We start from the raw sequence: 21,686 nt of genomic DNA on the forward strand, positions 1-21,686 counted from the left end.
AATACAAAGGAGGTAAATAAATACAGAAAATAGGTAAATAAATAGAGAAAAATAGGTAAATAATTTAGAGAAAAAAATAGGCAAATAAATAGAGAAAAATAGGTAATGAAGTAGAGAAAACAAAGTAGGTAAATAAATACAGAAAAAAGAGGTAAATAACTAGAGAAAAATAGGTAAATAAATAGAGAAAAATATAGGTGTATAAATGAGAGCGAAAAATAGGTAAATATATGGAGAAAAATAGGTAAATAAATAGAGAAAAGGTAGGTAAATATAATAGAGAAAAAGTAGGTAAATAAACAGAGAAAAATAGGTAAATTAGGTAGAGAAAAAATAGGTGTATAAATAGAGAAAAATAGGTAAATAAACCAAAGGAAAAAAGGTAAATAAAAAAATAGGTATATAAATTAGAGGAAAAAATAGGTAAATAAACAGAGAAAAATAGGTAATGAAGTAGAGAAAACAAAGTAGGTAAATAAATACAGAAAAAAGAGGTAAATAACTAGAGAAAAATAGGTAAATAAATAGAGAAAAACAGGTAAATAAATAGAGAAAATATAGGTGTATAAATGAGAGAGAAAAATAGGTAAATATATGGAGAAAAATAGGTAAATAAATAGAGAAAAGGTAGGTAAATATAATAGAGAAAAAGTAGGTAAATAAACAGAGAAAAAATAGGTAAATTATCTAGAGAAAAATAGGTAAATAAATAGATAAAACAAAAGAGGTAAATAAATAGAGAAAAAAGTAGGTAAATAAATACAGAAAAATAGGTAAATTATCTAGAGAAAATAGGTAAATAAATAGATAAAACAAAAGAGGTAAATAAATAGAGAAAAAATTAGGTAAATAAATACAGAAAAATAGGTAAATTAGGTAGAGAAAAAATAGGTGTATAATTAGAGAAAAATAGGTAAATAAACCAAAGGAAAAAAGTAAATAAAAAATAGGTAAATAAATTAGAGGAAAAAATAGGTAAATAAAGAGAGAAATAATTTGTAAATAAATTAGAGAAAAAAGTAGATAAAGAAATTGGGAAAAATAGGTAATGAAGTAGAGAATACAAAGGAGGTAAATAAATACAGAAAATAGGTAAATAAATAGAGAAAAATAGGTAAATAATTTAGAGAAAAAAATAGGCAAATAAATAGAGAAAAATAGGTAATGAAGTAGAGAAAACAAAGTAGGTAAATAAATACAGAAAAAAGAGGTAAATAACTAGAGAAAAAATAGGTAAATAAATAGAGAAAAACAGGTAAATAAATAGAGAAAATATAGGTGTATAAATGAGAGAGAAAAATAGGTAAATATATGGAGAAAAATAGGTAAATAAATAGAGAAAAGGTAGGTAAATATAATAGAGAAAAAGTAGGTAAATAAGCAGAGAAAAAATAGGTAAATTATCTAGAGAAAAATAGGTAAATAAATAGATAAAACAAAAGAGGTAAATAAATAGAGAAAAAAGTAGGTAAATAAATACAGAAAAATAGGTAAATTAGGTAGAGAAAAAATAGGTGTATAAATAGAGAAAAATAGGTAAATAAACCAAAGGAAAAAAGGTAAATAAAAAAATAGGTATATAAATTAGAGGAAAAAATAGGTAAATAAACAGAGAAAAATAGTTAATGAAGTAGAGAAAACAAAGTAGGTAAATAAATACAGAAAAAAGAGGTAAATAAACTAGAGAAAAAATAGGTGTATAAATATAGAAAAATAGCTAATTAAAAAAAATAGGTAAATAAATAGAGGGAAAAAACGTAAATAAATAGAGAAAACAAAGGATGTAAATAAATAGAGAAAAATAGGTAAATAAACAGAGAAATAATTTGTAAATAAATTAGAGAAAAAAATAGATAAAGAAATTTGGAAAAATAGGTAATGAAGTAGTGAATACAAAGGAGGTAAATAAATACAGAAAATAGGTAAATAAATAGAGAAAAATAGGTAAATAATTTAGAGAAAAAAATAGGCAAATAAATAGAGAAAAATAGGTAATGAAGTAGAGAAAACAAAGTAGGTAAATAAATACAGAAAAAAGAGGTAAATAACTAGAGTAAAATAGGTAAATAAATAGAGAAAAACAGGTAAATAAATAGAGAAAATATAGGTGTATAAATGAGAGAGAAAAATAGGTAAATATATGGAGAAAAATAGGTAAATAAATAGAGAAAAGGTAGGTAAATATAATAGAGAAAAGTAGGTAAATAAACAGAGAAAAAATAGGTAAATTATCTAGAGAAAAATAGGTAAATAAATAGATAAAACAAAAGAGGTAAATAAATAGAGAAAAAGTGGGTAAATAAATACAGAAAAATAGGTAAATTAGGTAGAGAAAAAATAGGTGTATAAATAGAGAAAAATAGGTAAATAAACCAAAGGAAAAAAGGTAAATAAAAAAATAGGTATATAAATTAGAGGAAAAAATAGGTAAATAAACAGAGAAAAATAGTTAATGAAGTAGAGAAAACAAAGTAGGTAAATAAACACAGAAAAAAGAGGTAAATAAACTAGAGAAAAAATAGGTGTATAAATAGAGAAAAATAGCTAATTAAAAAAAATAGTTAAATAAATAGAGGAAAAAAAGGGTAAATAAATAGAGAAAACAAAGGAGGTAAATAAATAGAGAAAAAATAGGTAAATAAATTAGAGAAAAAAATAGATAAATAAATTAGAGGAAAAAATAGGTAAATAAACAGAGAAATAATTTGTAAATAAATTAGAGAAAAAATAGATAAAGAAATTGGGAAAAATAGGTAATGAAGTAGAGAATACAAAGGAGGTAAATAAATACAGAAAATAGGTAAATAAATAGAGAAAAATAGGTAAATAATTTAGAGAAAAAAATAGGCAAATAAATAGAGAAAAATAGGTAATGAAGTAGAGAAAACAAAGTAGGTAAATAAATACAGAAAAAAGAGGTAAATAACTAGAGAAAAAATAGGTGTATAAATAGAGAAAAATAGGTAAATAAACCAAAGGAAAAAAGGTACATAAAAAAATAGGTATATAAATTAGAGGAAAAAATAGGTAAATAAACAGAGAAAAATAGTTAATGAAGTAGAGAAAACAAAGTAGGTAAATAAATACAGAAAAAAGAGGTAAATAAACTAGAGAAAAAATAGGTGTATAAATATAGAAAAATAGCTAATTAAAAAAAATAGGTAAATAAATAGAGGGAAAAAACGTAAATAAATAGAGAAAACAAAGGATGTAAATAAATAGAGAAAAATAGGTAAATAAACAGAGAAATAATTTGTAAATAAATTAGAGAAAAAAATAGATAAAGAAATTTGGAAAAATAGGTAATGAAGTAGAGAATACAAAGGAGGTAAATAAATACAGAAAATAGGTAAATAAACAGAGAAAAATAGGTAAATAATTTAGAGAAAAAAATAGGCAAATAAATAGAGAAAAATAGGTAATGAAGTAGAGAAAACAAAGTAGGTAAATAAATACAGAAAAAAGAGGTAAATAACTAGAGAAAAATAGGTAAATAAATAGAGAAAAACAGGTAAATAAATAGAGAAAATATAGGTGTATAAATGAGAGCGAAAAATAGGTAAATATATGGAGAAAAATAGGTAAATAAATAGAGAAAAGGTAGGTAAATATAATAGAGAAAAAGTAGGTAAATAAACAGAGAAAAAATAGGTAAATTATCTAGAGAAAAATAGGTAAATAATAGATAAAACAAAAGAGGTAAATAAATAGAGAAAAAAGTGGGTAAATAAATACAGAAAAATAGGTAAATTAGGTAAAGAAAAAATAGGTGTATAAATAGAGAAAAATAGGTAAATAAACCAAAGGAAAAAAGGTAAATAAAAAAATAGGTATATAAATTAGAGGAAAAAATAGGTAAATAAACAGAGAAAAATAGTTAATGAAGTAGAGAAAACAAAGTAGGTAAATAAACACAGAAAAAAGAGGTAAATAAACTAGAGAAAAAATAGGTGTATAAATAGAGAAAAATAGCTAATTAAAAAAAATAGTTAAATAAATAGAGGAAAAAAAGGGTAAATAAATAGAGAAAACAAAGGAGGTAAATAAATAGAGAAAAAATAGGTAAATAAATTAGAGGAAAAAATAGATAAATAAATTAGAGGAAAAAATAGGTAAATAAACAGAGAAATAATTTGTAAATAAATTAGAGAAAAAATAGATAAAGAAATTGGGAAAAATAGGTAATGAAGTAGAGAATACAAAGGAGGTAAATAAATACAGAAAATAGGTAAATAAATAGAGAAAAATAGGTAAATAATTTAGAGAAAAAAATAGGCAAATAAATAGAGAAAAATAGGTAATGAAGTAGAGAAAACAAAGTAGGTAAATAAATACAGAAAAAAGAGGTAAATAACTAGAGAAAAAATAGGTGTATAAATAGAGAAAAATAGGTAAATAAACCAAAGGAAAAAAGGTACATAAAAAAATAGGTATATAAATTAGAGGAAAAAATAGGTAAATAAACAGAGAAAAATAGTTAATGAAGTAGAGAAAACAAAGTAGGTAAATAAATACAGAAAAAAAGAGGTAAATAAACTCGAGAAAAAATAGGTGTATAAATATAGAAAAATAGCTAATTAAAAAAAAATAGGTAAATAAATAGAGGGAAAAAAACGTAAATAAATAGAGAAAACAAAGGATGTAAATAAATAGAGAAAAATAGGTAAATAAACAGAGAAATAATTTGTAAATAAATTAGAGAAAAAAATAGATAAAGAAATTTGGAAAAATAGGTAATGAAGTAGAGAATACAAAGGAGGTAAAATAAATACAGAAAATAGGTAAATAAATAGAGAAAAATAGGTAAATAATTTAGAGAAAAAAATAGGCAAATAAATAGAGAAAAATAGGTAATGAAGTAGAGAAAACAAAGTAGGTAAATAAATACAGAAAAAAGAGGTAAATAACTAGAGAAAAATAGGTAAATAAATAGAGAAAAACAGGTAAATAAATAGAGAAAATATAGGTGTATAAATGAGAGCGAAAAATAGGTAAATATATGGAGAAAAATAGGTAAATAAATAGAGAAAAGGTAGGTAAATATAATAGAGAAAAAGTAGGTAAATAAACAGAGAAAAAATAGGTAAATTATCTAGAGAAAAATAGGTAAATAAATAGATAAAACAAAAGAGGTAAATAAATAGAGAAAAAAGTGGGTAAATAAATACAGAAAATAGGTAAATTAGGTAAAGAAAAAATAGGTGTATAAATAGAGAAAAATAGGTAAATAAACCAAAGGAAAAAAGGTAAATAAAAAAATAGGTATATAAATTAGAGGAAAAAATAGGTAAATAAACAGAGAAAAATAGTTAATGAAGTAGAGAAAACAAAGTAGGTAAATAAACACAGAAAAAAGAGGTAAATAAACTAGAGAAAAAATAGGTGTATAAATAGAGAAAAATAGCTAATTAAAAAAAATAGTTAAATAAATAGAGGAAAAAAAGGGTAAATAAATAGAGAAAACAAAGGAGGTAAATAAATAGAGAAAAAATAGGTAAATAAATTAGAGAAAAAAATAGATAAATAAATTAGAGGAAAAAATAGGTAAATAAACAGAGAAATAATTTGTAAATAAATTAGAGAAAAAATAGATAAAGAAATTGGGAAAAATAGGTAATGAAGTAGAGAATACAAAGGAGGTAAATAAATACAGAAAATAGGTAAATAAATAGAGAAAAATAGGTAAATAATTTAGAGAAAAAAATAGGCAAATAAATAGAGAAAAATAGGTAATGAAGTAGAGAAAACAAAGTAGGTAAATAAATACAGAAAAAAGAGGTAAATAACTAGAGAAAAAATAGGTGTATAAATAGAGAAAAATAGGTAAATAAACCAAAGGAAAAAAGGTACATAAAAAAATAGGTATATAAATTAGAGGAAAAAATAGGTAAATAAACAGAGAAAAATAGTTAATGAAGTAGAGAAAACAAAGTAGGTAAATAAATACAGAAAAAAGACGTAAATAAACTAGAGAAAAAATAGGTGTATAAATATAGAAAAATAGCTAATTAAAAAAAATAGGTAAATAAATAGAGGGAAAAAACGTAAATAAATAGAGAAAACAAAGGATGTAAATAAATAGAGAAAATAGGTAAATAAACAGAGAAATAATTTGTAAATAAATTAGAGAAAAAAATAGATAAAGAAATTTGGAAAAAATAGGTAATGAAGTAGAGAATACAAAGGAGGTAAATAAATAGAGAAAAAATAGGTAAATAAATTAGAGAAAAAAATAGATAAATAAATTAGAGGAAAAAATAGGTAAATAAACAGAGAAATAATTTGTAAATAAATTAGAGAAAAAATAGATAAAGAAATTGGGAAAAATAGGTAATGAAGTAGAGAATACAAAGGAGGTAAATAAATACAGAAAATAGGTAAATAAATAGAGAAAAATAGGTAAATAATTTAGAGAAAAAAATAGGCAAATAAATAGAGAAAAATAGGTAATGAAGTAGAGAAAACAAAGTAGGTAAATAAATACAGAAAAAACAGGTAAATAACTAGAGAAAAAATAGGTGTATAAATAGAGAAAAATAGGTAAATAAACCAAAGGAAAAAAGGTACATAAAAAAATAGGTATATAAATTAGAGGAAAAAATAGGTAAATAAACAGAGAAAAATAGTTAATGAAGTAGAGAAAACAAAGTAGGTAAATAAATACAGAAAAAAGAGGTAAATAAACTAGAGAAAAATAGGTGTATAAATAGAGAAAAATAGCTAATTAAAAAAAAATAGTTAAATAAATAGAGGGAAAAAAAAGGTAAATAAATAGAGAAAACAAAGGAGGTAAATAAATAGAGAAAAAATAGGTAAATAAATTAGAGAAAAAAATAGATAAATAAATTAGAGGAAAAAATAGGTAAATAAACAGAGAAATAATTTGTAAATAAATTAGAGAAAAAAATAGATAAAGAAATTGGGAAAAATAGGTAATAAAGTAGAGAATACAAAGGAGGTAAATAAATACAGAAAATAGGTAAATAAATAGAGAAAAGGTAGGTAAATATAATAGAGCAAAAGTAGGTAAATAAGCAGAGAAAAAATAGGTAAATTATCTAGAGAAAAATAGGTAAATAAATAGATAAAACAAAAGAGGTAAATAAATAGAGAAAAAAGTAGGTAAATAAACACAGAAAAATAGGTAAATTAGGTAGAGAAAAAATAGGTGTATAAATAGAGAAAAATAGGTAAATAAACCAAAGGAAAAAAGGTACATAAAAAAATAGGTATATAAATTAGAGGAAAAAATAGGTAAATAAACAGAGAAAAATAGTTAATGAAGTAGAGAAAACAAAGTAGGTAAATAAATACAGAAAAAAGAGGTAAATAAACTAGAGAAAAAATAGGTGTATAAATATAGAAAAATAGCTAATTAAAAAAAATAGGTAAATAAATAGAGGGAAAAAACGTAAATAAATAGAGAAAACAAAGGAGGTAAATAAATAGAGAAAAATAGGTAAATAAACAGAGAAATAATTTGTAAATAAATTAGAGAAAAAATAGATAAAGAAATTGGGAAAAATAGGTAATGAAGTAGAGAATACAAAGGAGGTAAATAAATACAGAAAATAGGTAAATAAATAGAGAAAAATAGGTAAATAATTTAGAGAAAAAAATAGGCAAATAAATAGAGAAAAATAGGTAATGAAGTAGAGAAAACAAAGTAGGTAAATAAATACAGAAAAAAGAGGTAAATAACTAGAGAAAAAATAGGTGTATAAATAGAGAAAAATAGGTAAATAAACCAAAGGAAAAAAGGTACATAATAAAATAGGTATATAAATTAGAGGAAAAAATAGGTAAATAAACAGAGAAAAATAGTTAATGAAGTAGAGAAAACAAAGTAGGTAAATAAATACAGAAAAAAGAGGTAAATAAACTAGAGAAAAAATAGGTGTATAAATATAGAAAAATAGCTAATTAAAAAAAATAGGTAAATAAATAGAGGGAAAAAACGTAAATAAATAGAGAAAACAAAGGATGTAAATAAATAGAGAAAAATAGGTAAATAAACAGAGAAATAATTTGTAAATAAATTAGAGAAAAAAATAGATAAAGAAATTTGGAAAAATAGGTAATGAAGTAGAGAATACAAAGGAGGTAAATAAATACAGAAAATAGGTAAATAAATAGAGAAAAATAGGTAAATAATTTAGAGAAAAAAATAGGCAAATAAATAGAGAAAAATAGGTAATGAAGTAGAGAAAACAAAGTAGGTAAATAAATACAGAAAAAAGAGGTAAATAACTAGAGAAAAATAGGTAAATAAATAGAGAAAAACAGGTAAATAAATAGAGAAAATATAGGTGTATAAATGAGAGCGAAAAATAGGTAAATATATGGAGAAAAATAGGTAAATAAATAGAGAAAAGGTAGGTAAATATAATAGAGAAAAAGTAGGTAAATAAACAGAGAAAAAATAGGTAAATTATCTAGAGAAAAATAGGTAAATAAATAGATAAAACAAAAGAGGTAAATAAATAGAGAAAAAAGTGGGTAAATAAATACAGAAAAATAGGTAAATTAGGTAAAGAAAAAATAGGTGTATAAATAGAGAAAAATAGGTAAATAAACCAAAGGAAAAAAGGTAAATAAAAAAATAGGTATATAAATTAGAGGAAAAAATAGGTAAATAAACAGAGAAAAATAGTTAATGAAGTAGAGAAAACAAAGTAGGTAAATAAACACAGAAAAAAGAGGTAAATAAACTAGAGAAAAAATAGGTGTATAAATAGAGAAAAATAGCTAATTAAAAAAAATAGTTAAATAAATAGAGGAAAAAAAGGGTAAATAAATAGAGAAAACAAAGGAGGTAAATAAATAGAGAAAAAATAGGTAAATAAATTAGAGAAAAAAATAGATAAATAAATTAGAGGAAAAAATAGGTAAATAAACAAAGAAATAATTTGTAAATAAATTAGAGAAAAAATAGATAAAGAAATTGGGAAAAATAGGTAATGAAGTAGAGAATACAAAGGAGGTAAATAAATACAGAAAATAGGTAAATAAATAGAGAAAAATAGGTAAATAATTTAGAGAAAAAAATAGGCAAATAAATAGAGAAAAATAGGTAATGAAGTAGAGAAAACAAAGTAGGTAAATAAATACAGAAAAAAGAGGTAAATAACTAGAGAAAAAATAGGTGTATAAATAGAGAAAAATAGGTAAATAAACCAAAGGAAAAAAGGTACATAAAAAATAGGTATATAAATTAGAGGAAAAAATAGGTAAATAAACAGAGAAAAATAGTTAATGAAGTAGAGAAAACAAAGTAGGTAAATAAATACAGAAAAAAGAGGTAAATAAACTAGAGAAAAATAGGTGTATAAATAGAGAAAAATAGCTAATTAAAAAAAATAGTTAAATAAATAGAGGGAAAAAAAAGGTAAATAAATAGAGAAAACAAAGGAGGTAAATAAATAGAGAAAAAATAGGTAAATAAATTAGAGAAAAAAATAGATAAATAAATTAGAGGAAAAAATAGGTAAATAAACAGAGAAATAATATGTAAATAAATTAGAGAAGAAAATAGATAAAGAAATTGGGAAAAATAGGTAATAAAGTAGAGAATACAAAGGAGGTAAATAAATACAGAAAATAGGTAAATAAATAGAGAAAAGGTAGGTAAATATAATAGAGAAAAAGTAGGTAAATAAGCAGAGAAAAAATAGGTAAATTATCTAGAGAAAAATAGGTAAATAAATAGATAAAACAAAAGAGGTAAATAAATAGAGAAAAAAGTAGGTAAATAAACACAGAAAAATAGGTAAATTAGGTAGAGAAAAAATAGGTGTTTAAATAGAGAAAAATAGGTAAATAAACCAAAGGAAAAAAGGTACATAAAAAAATAGGTATATAAATTAGAGGAAAAAATAGGTAAATAAACAGAGAAAAATAGTTAATGAAGTAGAGAAAACAAAGTAGGTAAATAAATACAGAAAAAAGAGGTAAATAAACTAGAGAAAAAATAGGTGTATAAATATAGAAAAATAGCTAATTAAAAAAAATAGGTAAATAAATAGAGGGAAAAAACGTAAATAAATAGAGAAAACAAAGGAGGTAAATAAATAGAGAAAAATAGGTAAATAAACAGAGAAATAATTTGTAAATAAATTAGAGAAAAAATAGATAAAGAAATTGGGAAAAATAGGTAATGAAGTAGAGAATACAAAGGAGGTAAATAAATACAGAAAATAGGTAAATAAATAGAGAAAAATAGGTAAATAATTTAGAGAAAAAAATAGGCAAATAAATAGAGAAAAATAGGTAATGAAGTAGAGAAAACAAAGTAGGTAAATAAATACAGAAAAAAGAGGTAAATAACTAGAGAAAAATAGGTAAATAAATAGAGAAAAACAGGTAAATAAATAGAGAAAATATAGGTGTATAAATGAGAGAGAAAAATAGGTAAATATATGGAGAAAAATAGGTAAATAAATAGAGAAAAGGTAGGTAAATATAATAGAGAAAAAGTAGGTAAATAAACAGAGAAAAATAGGTAAATTATCTAGAGAAAAATAGGTAAATAAATAGATAAAACAAAAGAGGTAAATAAATAGAGAAAAAAGTAGGTAAATAAATACAGAAAAATAGGTAAATTAGGTAGAGAAAAAATAGGTGTATAAATAGAGAAAAATAGGTAAATAAACCAAAGGAAAAAAGGTAAATAAAAAAATAGGTATATAAATTAGAGGAAAAAATAGGTAAATAAACAGAGAAAAATAGTTAATGAAGTAGAGAAAACAAAGTAGGTAAATAAATACAGAAAAAAGAGGTAAATAAACTAGAGAAAAAATAGGTGTATAAATAGAGAAAAATAGCTAATTAAAAAAAATAGGTAAATAAATAGAGGGAAAAAACGTAAATAAATAGAGAAAACAAAGGAGGTAAATAAATAGAGAAAAAATAGGTAAATAAATTAGAGAAAAAAATAGATAAATAAATTAGAGGAAAAAATAGGTAAATAAACAGAGAAATAATTTGTAAATAAATTAGAGAAAAAAATAGATAAAGAAATTGGGAAAAATAGGTAATGAAGTAGAGAATACAAAGGAGGTAAATAAATACAGAAAATAGGTAAATAAATAGATAAAACAAAAGAGGTAAATAAATAGAGAAAAAAGTAGGTAAATAAATACAGAAAAATAGGTAAATTAGGTAGAGAAAAAATAGGTGTATAAATAGAGAAAAATAGGTAAATAAACCAAAGGAAAAAAGGTAAATAAAAAAATAGGTATATAAATTAGAGGAAAAAATAGGTAAATAAACAGAGAAAAATAGTTAATGAAGTAGAGAAAACAAAGTAGGTAAATAAATACAGAAAAAAGAGGTAAATAAACTAGAGAAAAAATAGGTGTATAAATATAGAAAAATAGCTAATTAAAAAAAATAGGTAAATAAATAGAGGGAAAAAACGTAAATAAATAGAGAAAACAAAGGATGTAAATAAATAGAGAAAAATAGGTAAATAAACAGAGAAATAATTTGTAAATAAATTAGAGAAAAAAATAGATAAAGAAATTGGGAAAAATAGGTAATGAAGTAGAGAATACAAAGGAGGTAAATAAATACAGAAAATAGGTAAATAAATAGAGAAAAATAGGTAAATAATTTAGAGAAAAAAATAGGCAAATAAATAGAGAAAATTAGGTAATGAAGTAGAGAAAACAAGTAGGTAAATAAATACAGAAAAAAGAGGTAAATAACTAGAAAAAAATAGGTAAATAAATAGAGAAAAACAGGTAAATAAATAGAGAAAATATAGGTGTATAAATTAGAGAAAGAAAGAGGTAAATAAATAGAAAAAAGTAAATGAATAGAGAAAAAATGGAAAATAAATAGAGAAAAAATAGGTAAATAAATATAGAAAAATAGGTAAATTATCTAGAGAAAAATAGGTAAATAAATAGAGAAAACAAAAGAGGTAAATAATTAGAGAAAACAAAAGAGGTAAATAAATTACAGAAAAAATAGGTAAATTAGGTAGAGAAAAAATAGGTGTATAAATAGAGAAAAATAGGTAAATAAACCAAAGGAAAAAAAGATAAATAAAAAAATATGTAAATAAATTAGAGGAAAAAATAGGTAAATAAACAGAGAAAAATATGTAAATAAATTAGAGAAAAAATAGATAAAAGGAAATAGGGAGAGAAAAATAGGTAAATAAAGTAGAGAAAAAAGAGGTAAATAATACAGAAAAATAGGTAAATAAATAGAGAAAAATAGGTAAATAATTTAGAGAAAAAATAGGTAAATAAATAGAGAAAACAAATGAGGTAAATAAATAGAGAAAAACAAAGAGGTAAATAAATACAGAAAAATAGGTAAATTAGCTAGAGAAAAAATAGGTGTATAAATAGAGAAAAATAGGTAAATATACCAAAGAAAAAAAGGTAAATAAAAAATAGGTAAATAAATTAGAGGAAAAATAGGTAAATAAACAGAGAAAAATAGGTAAATAAATAGAGAAAAATAGGTAAATAAATAGAGAAAACAAAGAGGTAAATAAATAGAGAAAAAAGTAGGTAAATAAAATAGAGAAAAAAGTAGGTAAATAAATAGAGAAAAACAGGTAAATAAATAGAGAAAAATATAGGTGTATAAATTAGAGAAAGAAAGAGGTAAATAAAAAGAAAGAAGTAAATGAATAGAGAAAAAATTGGAAAATAAATAGAGAAAAATAGGTAAATAAATATAGAAAAAATAGGTAAATAAACAGAGAAAAATACGTAAATAAGTAGAGAAAACAAAAGAGGTAACTAAATAGAGAAAAATAGGTAAATAAATAGAGAAAAAGTAGGTAAATATAATAGAGAAAAAGTAGGTAAACAAACAGAGAAAAAATAGGTAAATTATCTAGAGAAAAATAGGTAAATAAATAGAGAAAACAAAAGAGGTAAATAAATAGAGAGAAAATACGTAAATAAATGAGAGAGAAAAATAGGAAAATATATAGAGAAAAATGGGTAAAAAATAGAGAAAATGTAGGTAAATATAATAGAGAAAAAGTAGGTAAATAAATAGAGAAAAAAGTAGGTAAATAAATACAGAAAAATAGGTAAATTAGGTAGAGATAAAATAGGTTTATAAATAGAGAAAAATAGGTAAATAAACCAAAGGAAAAAGGTAAATAAAAAAATAGGTATATAAATTAGAGGAAAAAATAGGTAAATAAACAGAGAAAAATAGGTAAATAAATAGAGAAAAATAGGTAAATAAATAGAGAAAACAAAGAGGTAAATAAATAGAGAAAGAAGTAGGTAAATAAATAGAGAAAAAGGTAGGTAAATAAATAGAGAAAAACAGGTAAATAAATAGAGAAAATATAGGTGTATAAATTAGAGAAAGAAAGAGGTAAATAAATAGAAAGAAGTAAATGAATAGAGAAAAAATTGGAAAATAAATAGAGAAACAAAAGAGGTAAATAAATAGAGAAAAATAGGTAAATAAATACAGAAAAATAAGTAAATTAGCTAGAGAAAAAATAGGTGTATAAATAGAGAAAAATAGCTAAATAAATCAAAGAAAAAAAGGTAAATAAAAAATAGGTAAATAAAGTAAAGGGAAAAATAGGTAAATAAACAGAGAAAAATAGGTAAATAACTAGAGAAAAAATTGGTAAATAAATAGAGGAAAAAAGAGGTAACTAAATAGAGAAAAATAGGTAAATAAATAGAGGAAAAATAGGTAAATAAAATAGGGAAAAATTGCTAAATAAATCAAGGAAAAAAAGGTAAATAAAAAATAGGTAAAGAAATTAGACGAAAAAATAGGTAAATAAATGAGAAAGAAAATGGGTAAATAACTAGAGAAAAAAATGGTAAATAAATAGAGGAAAAAAGAGGTAACTAAATAGAGAAAAATAGGTAAATAAATAGAGAAAAATAGGTAAAAAAACAGAGAAAAATAGGTAAATAAGTAGAGGAAACAAATGAGGTAAATAAATAGAGAAAACAAAGAGGTAAATAAATACAGAAAAATAGGTAAATTAGCTAGAGAAAAAATAGGTGTATAAATAGAGAAAAATAGGTAAATATACCAAAGAAAAAAAGGTAAATAAAAAATAGGTAAATAAATTAGAGGAAAAAATAGGTAAATAAACAGAGAAAAATAGGTAAATAAATAGAGAAAAATAGGTAAATAAATAGAGAAAACAAAAGAGGTAAATAAATAGAGAAAAAGTAGGTAAATAAATAGAGAAAAAAGTAGGTAAATAAATAGAGAAAAAACAGGTAAATAAATAGAGAAAATATAGGTGTATAAATTAGGAAAGAAAGAGGTAAATAAAAAGAAAGAAGTAAATGAATAGAGAAAAAATTGGAAAATAAATAGAGAAAAATAGGTAAATAAATATAGAAAAAATAGGTAAATAAACAGAGAAAAATACGTAAATAAGTAGAGAAAACAAAAGAGGTAACTAAATAGAGAAAAATAGGTAAATAAATAGAGAAAAAGTAGGTAAATATAATAGAGAAAAAGTAGGTAAACAAACAGAGAAAAAATAGGTAAATTATCTAGAGAAAAATAGGTAAATAAATAGAGAAAACAAAAGAGGTAAATAAATAGAGAGAAAATACGTAAATAAATGAGAGAGAAAAATAGAAAATATATAGAGAAAAATGGGTAAAAAATAGAGAAAATGTAGGTAAATATAATAGAGAAAAAGTAGGTAAATAAATAGAGAAAAAAGTAGGTAAATAAATACAGAAAAAATAGGTAAATTAGGTAGAGATAAAATAGGTTTATAAATAGAGAAAAATAGGTAAATAAACCAAAGGAAAAAAGGTAAATAAAAAAATAGGTATATAAATTAGAGGAAAAATAGGTAAATAAACAGAGAAAAATAGGTAAATAAATAGAGAAAAATAGGTAAATAAATAGAGAAAACAAAAGAGTAAATAAATAGAGAAAGAAGTAGGTAAATAAATAGAGAAAAAGGTAGGTAAATAAATAGAGAAAAACAGGTAAATAAATAGAGAAAATATAGGTGTATAAATTAGAGAAAGAAAGAGGTAAATAAATAGAAAGAAGTAAATGAATAGAGAAAAAATTGGAAAATAAATAGAGAAACAAAAGAGGTAAATAAATAGAGAAAAATAGGTAAATAAATACAGAAAAATAAGTAAATTAGCTAGAGAAAAAATAGGTGTATAAATAGAGAAAAATAGCTAAAATAAATCAAAGAAAAAAAGGTAAATAAAAAATAGGTAAATAAAGTAAAGGGAAAAATAGGTAAATAAACAGAGAAAAATAGGTAAATAACTAGAGAAAAAATGGTAAATAAATAGAGGAAAAAAGAGGTAACTAAATAGAGAAAAATAGGTAAATAAATAGAGGAAAAATAGGTAAATAAAATAGGGAAAAATTGCTAAATAAATCAAGGAAAAAAAGGTAAATAAAAAATAGGTAAAGAAATTAGACGAAAAAATAGGTAAATATAAATGAGAAAGAAAATGGGTAAATAACTAGAGAAAAAAATGGTAAATAAATAGAGGAAAAAAGAGGTAACTAAATAGAGAAAAATAGGTAAATAAATAGAGAAAAATAGGTAAAAAAACAGAGAAAAATAGGTAAATAAGTAGAGGAAACAAAAGAGGTAAACAAATAGAGAAAAAATAGGAAAATAAATAGAGAAAAAGTAGGTAAATTATCTGGAGAAAAATAGGTGTATAAATAGAGATAAATAAGCTAAAAAATCAAAGAAAAAAAGGTAAATAAAAAAATATGTAAAGAAATTAGAGAAAAAATAGGTAAATAAATAGAGAAAAATAGGTAAATAAATGACAGAAAAAATAGGTACATAACTAGAGAAAAAATAGGTAAATAAATAGAGAGAAACAGGTAAATAAATAGAGAAAATATAGGTGTATAAATTAGAGAAAGAAAGAGGTAAATAAATAGAAAAAAGTAAATGAATAGAGAAAAAATTGGAAAATAAATAGAGAAAAAATAGTAAATAAATATAGAAAAAATAGGTAAATTATCTAGAGAAAAAATAGGTAAATAAATAGAGAAAACAAATGAGGTAAATAAATAGAGAAAACAAAGAGGTAAATAAATACAGAAAAAATAGGTAAATTAGCTAGAGAAAAAATAGGTGTATAAATAGAGAAAAATAGGTAAATATACCAAAGAAGAAAAGGTAAATAAAAAAATAGGTAAATAAATTAGAGGAAAAAATAGGTAAATAAACAGAGAAAAAATACGTAAATAAATGAGAGAGAAAAATAGGTAAATAAAATAGGGAAAAATAGGTAAATAAATATAGAAAAAAATAGGTAAATTATCTAGAGAAAAAATAGGTAAATAAATAGAGAAAACAAAAGAGGTAAATAAATAGAGAGAAAATACGTAAATAAATGAGAGAGAAAAATAGAAAATATATAGAGAAAAATAGGTAAATAAATAGAGAAAACAAAAGAGGTAAATAAATAGAGAAAAAAGTAGGTAAATAAATACAGAAAAATAGGTAAATTAGGTAGAGAAAAAATAGGTGTATAAATAGAGAAAAATAGGTAAATAAATAGAGAAAAATAGGTAAATTATCTAGAGAAAAATAGGTAAATAAATAGAGAAACAAAAGAGGTAAATAAATAGAAAAAGAAATAGGTAAATAAATACAGAAAAATAGGTAAATTAGGTAGAGAAAAAATAGGTGTATAAATAGAGAAAAATAGCTAAATAAATCAAAGAAAAAAAGGTAAATAAAAAAATAGGTAAATAAATTAGAGGAAAAATAGGTAAATAAACAGAGAAAAAAATACGTAAATAAATGAGAGAGAAAAATAGGTAAATAAAATAGGGAAAAATAGGTAAATAAATAGAGAAAACAAAAGAGGTAAATAAATAGAGAAAAATAGGTAAATAAACAGAGAAAAATAGGTAAATAAGTAGAGGAAACAAAAGAGGTAAACAAATAGAGAAAAAATAGGAAAATAAATAGAGAAAAACAGGTAAATAAATAGAGAAAATATAGGTGTATAAATTAGAGAAAGAAAAAGGTAAATAAATAGAAAAAGTAAATGAATAGAGAAAAAATTGGAAAATAAATAGAGAAAAATAGGTAAATAAATATAGAAAAAATAGGTAAATTATCTAGAGAAAAAATAGGTAAATAAATAGAGAAAACAAATGAGGTAAATAAATAGAGAAAACAAAGAGGTAAATAAATACAGAAAAATAGGTAAATTAGCTAGAGAAAAAATAGGTGTATAAATAGAGAAAAATATAGGTAAATATACCAAAGAAAAAAGGTAAATAAAAAAATAGGTAAATAAATTAGAGGAAAAAATAGGTAAATAAACAGAGAAAATAGGTAAATAAATAGAGAAAAATAGGTAAATAAATAGAGAAACAAAAGAGGTAAATAAATAGAGAAAAAAGTAGGTAAATAAATAGAGAAAAAAGTAGGAAAATAAATAGAGAAAAACAGGTAAATAAATAGAGAAAATATAGGTGTATAAATTAGAGAAAGAAAGAGGTAAATAAAAAGAAAGAAGTAAATGAATAGAGAAAAATTGGAAAATAAATAGAGAAAAATAGGTAAATAAATATAGAAAAAATAGGTAAATAAACAGAGAAAATACGTAAATAAGTAGAGAAAACAAAAGAGGTAACTAAATAGAGAAAAATAGGTAAATAAATAGAGAAAAAAGTAGGTAAATATAATAGAGAAAAAGTAGGTAAACAAACAGAGAAAAAATAGGTAAATTATCTGGAGAAAAATAGGTAAATAAATAGAGAAAACAAACAGGTAAATAAATAGAGAAAAAAGTAGGTAAATAAATACAGAAAAATAGGTAAATTAGGTAGAGAAAAAATAGTTTATAAATAGAGAAAATAGGTAAATAAACCAAAGGAAAAAAGGTAAATAAAAAATAGGTATATAAATTAGAGGAAAAAATAGGTAAATAAAGAGAGAAAAATAGGTAAATAAATAGAGAAAAATAGGTAAATAAATAGAGAAAACAAAAGAGTTAAATAAATAGAGAAAAAAGTAGGTAAATAAATAGAGAAAAAAGTAGGTAAATAAATAGAGAAAACAGGTAAATAAATAGAGAAAATATAGGTGTATAAATTAGAGAAAGAAAGAGGTAAATAAATAGAAAGAAGTAAATGAATAGAGAAAAAATTGGAAAATAAATAGAGAAAAATAGGTAAATAAATATAGAAAAAATAGGTAAATTATCTAGAGAAAAAATAGGTAAATAAATAGAGAAAACAAAAGAGGTAAATAAATAGAGAGAAAATACGTAAATAAATGAGAGAGAAAAATAGGAAAATATATAGAGAAAAATAGGTAAAAAATAGAGAAAATGTAGGTAAATATAATAGAGAAAAAGTAGGTAAATAAACAGAGAAAAATAGGTAAATTATCTAGAGAAAAATAGGTAAATAAATAGAGAAAACAAAAGAGGTAAATAAATAGAGAAAAAAGTAGGTAAATAAATACAGAAAAATAGGTAAATTAGGTAGAGAAAAAATAGGTGTATAAATAGAGAAAAAATAGGTAAATAAACCAAAGGAAAAAAGATAAATAAAAAAATATGTATATAAATTAGAGGAAAAAATAGGTAAATAAACAGAGAAAAATAGGTAAATAAATGAGAGAAAAAATAGGTAAATAACTAGTGGAAAAATAGGTAAATAAATAGAGAAAACAAAAGAGGTAAATAAATAGAGAAAAATAGGTAAATAAACAGAGAAAAAATAGGTTAATAAGTAGAGGAAACAAAAGAGGTAAACAAATAGAGAAAAATAGGAAAATAAATAGAGAAAAACAGGTAAATAAATAGAGAAAATATAGGTGTATAAATTAGAGAAAGAAAGAGGTAAATAAATAGAAAAAAGTAAATGAATAGAGAAAAAATTGGAAAATAAATAGAGAAAAATAGGTAAATAAATATAGAAAAAATAGTAAATTATCTAGAGAAAAAATAGGTAAATAAATAGAGAAAACAAATGAGGTAAATAAATAGAGAAAACAAAGAGGTAAATAAATACAGAAAAATAGGTAAATTAGCTAGAGAAAAAATAGGTGTATAAATAGAGAAAAATAGGTAAATATACCAAAGAAAAAAAGGTAAATAAAAAAATAGGTAAATAAATTAGAGGAAAAAATAGGTAAATAAACAGAGAAAATAGGTAAATAAATAGAGAAAAATAGGTAAATAAATGAGAGAAAAAATAGGTAAATAACTAGTGGAAAAATAGGTAAATAAATAGAGAAAACAAAAGAGGTAAATAAATAGAGAAAAATAGGTAAATTAGCTAGCGAAAAAATAGGTGTTTAAATAGAGAAAAATAGCTAAATAAATCAAAGAAAAAAAGGTAAATAAAAAATAGGTAAATAAATTAAAGGGAAAAATAGGTAAATAAACAGAGAAAAATAGGTAAATAAATTATAGAAAAAAATAGATAAAGAAATAGTGAAAAATAGGTAATGAAGTGGAGAATACAAAGGAGGTAAATGAAAACAGAAAATAGGTAAATAAATAGAGAAAAATAGGTAAATAATTTAGAGAAAACAAAAGAGGTAAATAAATAGAGAAAAATAGGTAAATAAATAGAGAAAATATAGTTAAATTATGTAGTGAAAAAATAGGTGTATAAATATAGATAAATAGCTAAATAAATCAAAGAAAAAAAGGTAAATAAAAAATAGGTAAATAAATTAATGGAAAAAATAGGTAAATAAACAGAGAAAAAATAGGTAAAGAAATTAGACGAAAAAATAGGTAAATAAATGAGAAAGAAAATGGGTAAATAACTAGAGAAAAAATTGGTAAATAAATAGAGGAAAAAAGAGGTAACTAAATAGAGAAAAATAGGTAAATAAATAGAGAAAAATAGGTAAATAAACAGAGAAAAATAGGTAAATAAGTAGAGGAAACAAAAGAGGTAAACCAATAGAGAAAAAATAGGAAAATAAATAGAGAAAAACAGGTAAATAAATAGAGAAAATATAGGTGTATAAATTAGAGAAAGAAAGAGGTAAATAAATAGAAAAAAGTAAATGAATAGAGAAAAAATTGGAAAATAAATAGAGAAAAATAGGTAAATAAATATAGAAAAAATAGGTAAATTATCTAGAGAAAAAATAGGTAAATAAATAGAGAAAACAAATGAGGTAAATAAATAGAGAAAACAAAGAGGTAAATAAATACAGAAAAATAGGTAAATTAGCTAGAGAAAAAATAGGTGTATAAATAGAGAAAAATAGGTAAATATACCAAAGAAAAAAAGGTAAATAAAAAAATAGGTAAATAAATTAGAGGAAAAAATAGGTAAATAAACAGAGAAAAATAGGTAAATAAATAGAGAAAAATAGGTAAATAAATAGAGAAAACAAAAGAGGTAAATAAATAGAGAAAAAAGTAGGTAAATAAATAGAGAAAAACAGGTAAATAAATAGAGAAAATATAGGTGTATAAATTAGAGAAAGAAAGAGGTAAATAAAAAGAAAAGAAGTAAATGAATAGAGAAAAATTGGAAAATAAATAGAGAAAAATAGGTAAATAAATATAGAAAAAATAGGTAAATAAACAGAGAAAAATACGTAAATAAGTAGAGAAAACAAAAGAGGTAACTAAATAGAGAAAAATAGGTAAATAAATAGAGAAAAGTAGGTAAATATAATAGAGAAAAAGTAGGTAAACAAACAGAGAAAAAATAGGTAAATTATCTAGAGAAAAAATAGGTAAATAAATAGAGAAAACAAAAGAGGTAAATAAATAGAGAAAAAAGTAGGTAAATAAATACAGAAAAATAGGTAAATTAGGTAGAGAAAAAATAGGTTTATAAATAGAGAAAAATAGGTAAATAAACCAAAGGATAAAAGGTAAATAAAAAAATAGGTATATAAATTAGAGGAAAAAATAGGTAAATAAACAGAGAAAAATAGGTAAATAAATAGAGAAAAATAGGTAAATAAATAGAGAAACAAAAGAGGTAAATAAATAGAGAAAAAAGTAGGTAAATAAATAGAGAAAAAAGTAGGTAAATAAATAGAGAAAAAAGTAGGTAAATAAATAGAGAAAAACAGGTAAATAAATAGAGAAAATATAGGTGTATAAATTAGAGAAAGAAAGAGGTAAATAAATAGAAAGAAGTAAATGAATAGAGAAAAAATTGGAAAATAAATAGAGAAAAATAGGTAAATAAATATAGAAAAAATAGGTAAATTATCTAGAGAAAAAATAGGTAAATAAATAGAGAAAACAAAAGAGGTAAATAAATAGAGAGAAAATACGTAAATAAATGAGAGAGAAAAATAGGAAAATATATAGAGAAAAATAGGTAAAAAATAGAGAAAATGTAGGTAAATATAATAGAGAAAAAGTAGGTAAATAAACAGAGAAAAAATAGGTAAATTATCTAGAGAAAAATAGGTAAATAAATAGAGAAACAAAAGAGGTAAATAATTAGAGAAAAAAGTAGGTAAATAAATACAGAAAAATAGGTAAATTAGGTAGAGAAAAAATAGGTGTATAAATAGAGAAAAATAGGTAAATAAACCAAAGGAAAAAAGATAAATAAAAAAATATGTATATAAATTAGAGGAAAAAATAGGTAAATAAACAGAGAAAAATAGGTAAATAAATGAGAGAAAAAATAGGTAAATAACTAGTGGAAAAATAGGTAAATAAATAGAGAAAACAAAAGAGGTAAATAAATAGAGAAAA

The 21,686-nt window shown here is 21.5% G+C and overlaps 1 long non-coding RNA gene across 3 annotated transcripts; it reads left to right on the plus strand.

Annotated features, from left to right (window-relative positions):
• Positions 1-6,178: 6,178 nt before the first annotated feature.
• On the plus strand, positions 6,179-16,837 carry LOC143378150 (uncharacterized). Of its 3 annotated transcripts, none has more exons than XR_013087673.1 (3): positions 6,179-10,912; positions 10,963-11,261; positions 16,743-16,837. It is a non-coding gene; the product is annotated as an uncharacterized LOC143378150 (long non-coding RNA). The 3 variants fall into 3 exon arrangements; XR_013087674.1 differs by having other exon boundaries at positions 6,179-9,167; positions 9,816-11,261; XR_013087672.1 differs by having other exon boundaries at positions 6,179-11,261.
• Positions 16,838-21,686: the final 4,849 nt, after the last annotated feature.

This window comes from Andrena cerasifolii, unplaced genomic scaffold (assembly GCF_050908995.1).
Source record: "Andrena cerasifolii isolate SP2316 unplaced genomic scaffold, iyAndCera1_principal scaffold0652, whole genome shotgun sequence".
NCBI classification, from domain to species: Eukaryota; Metazoa; Arthropoda; class Insecta; order Hymenoptera; family Andrenidae; genus Andrena; species Andrena cerasifolii.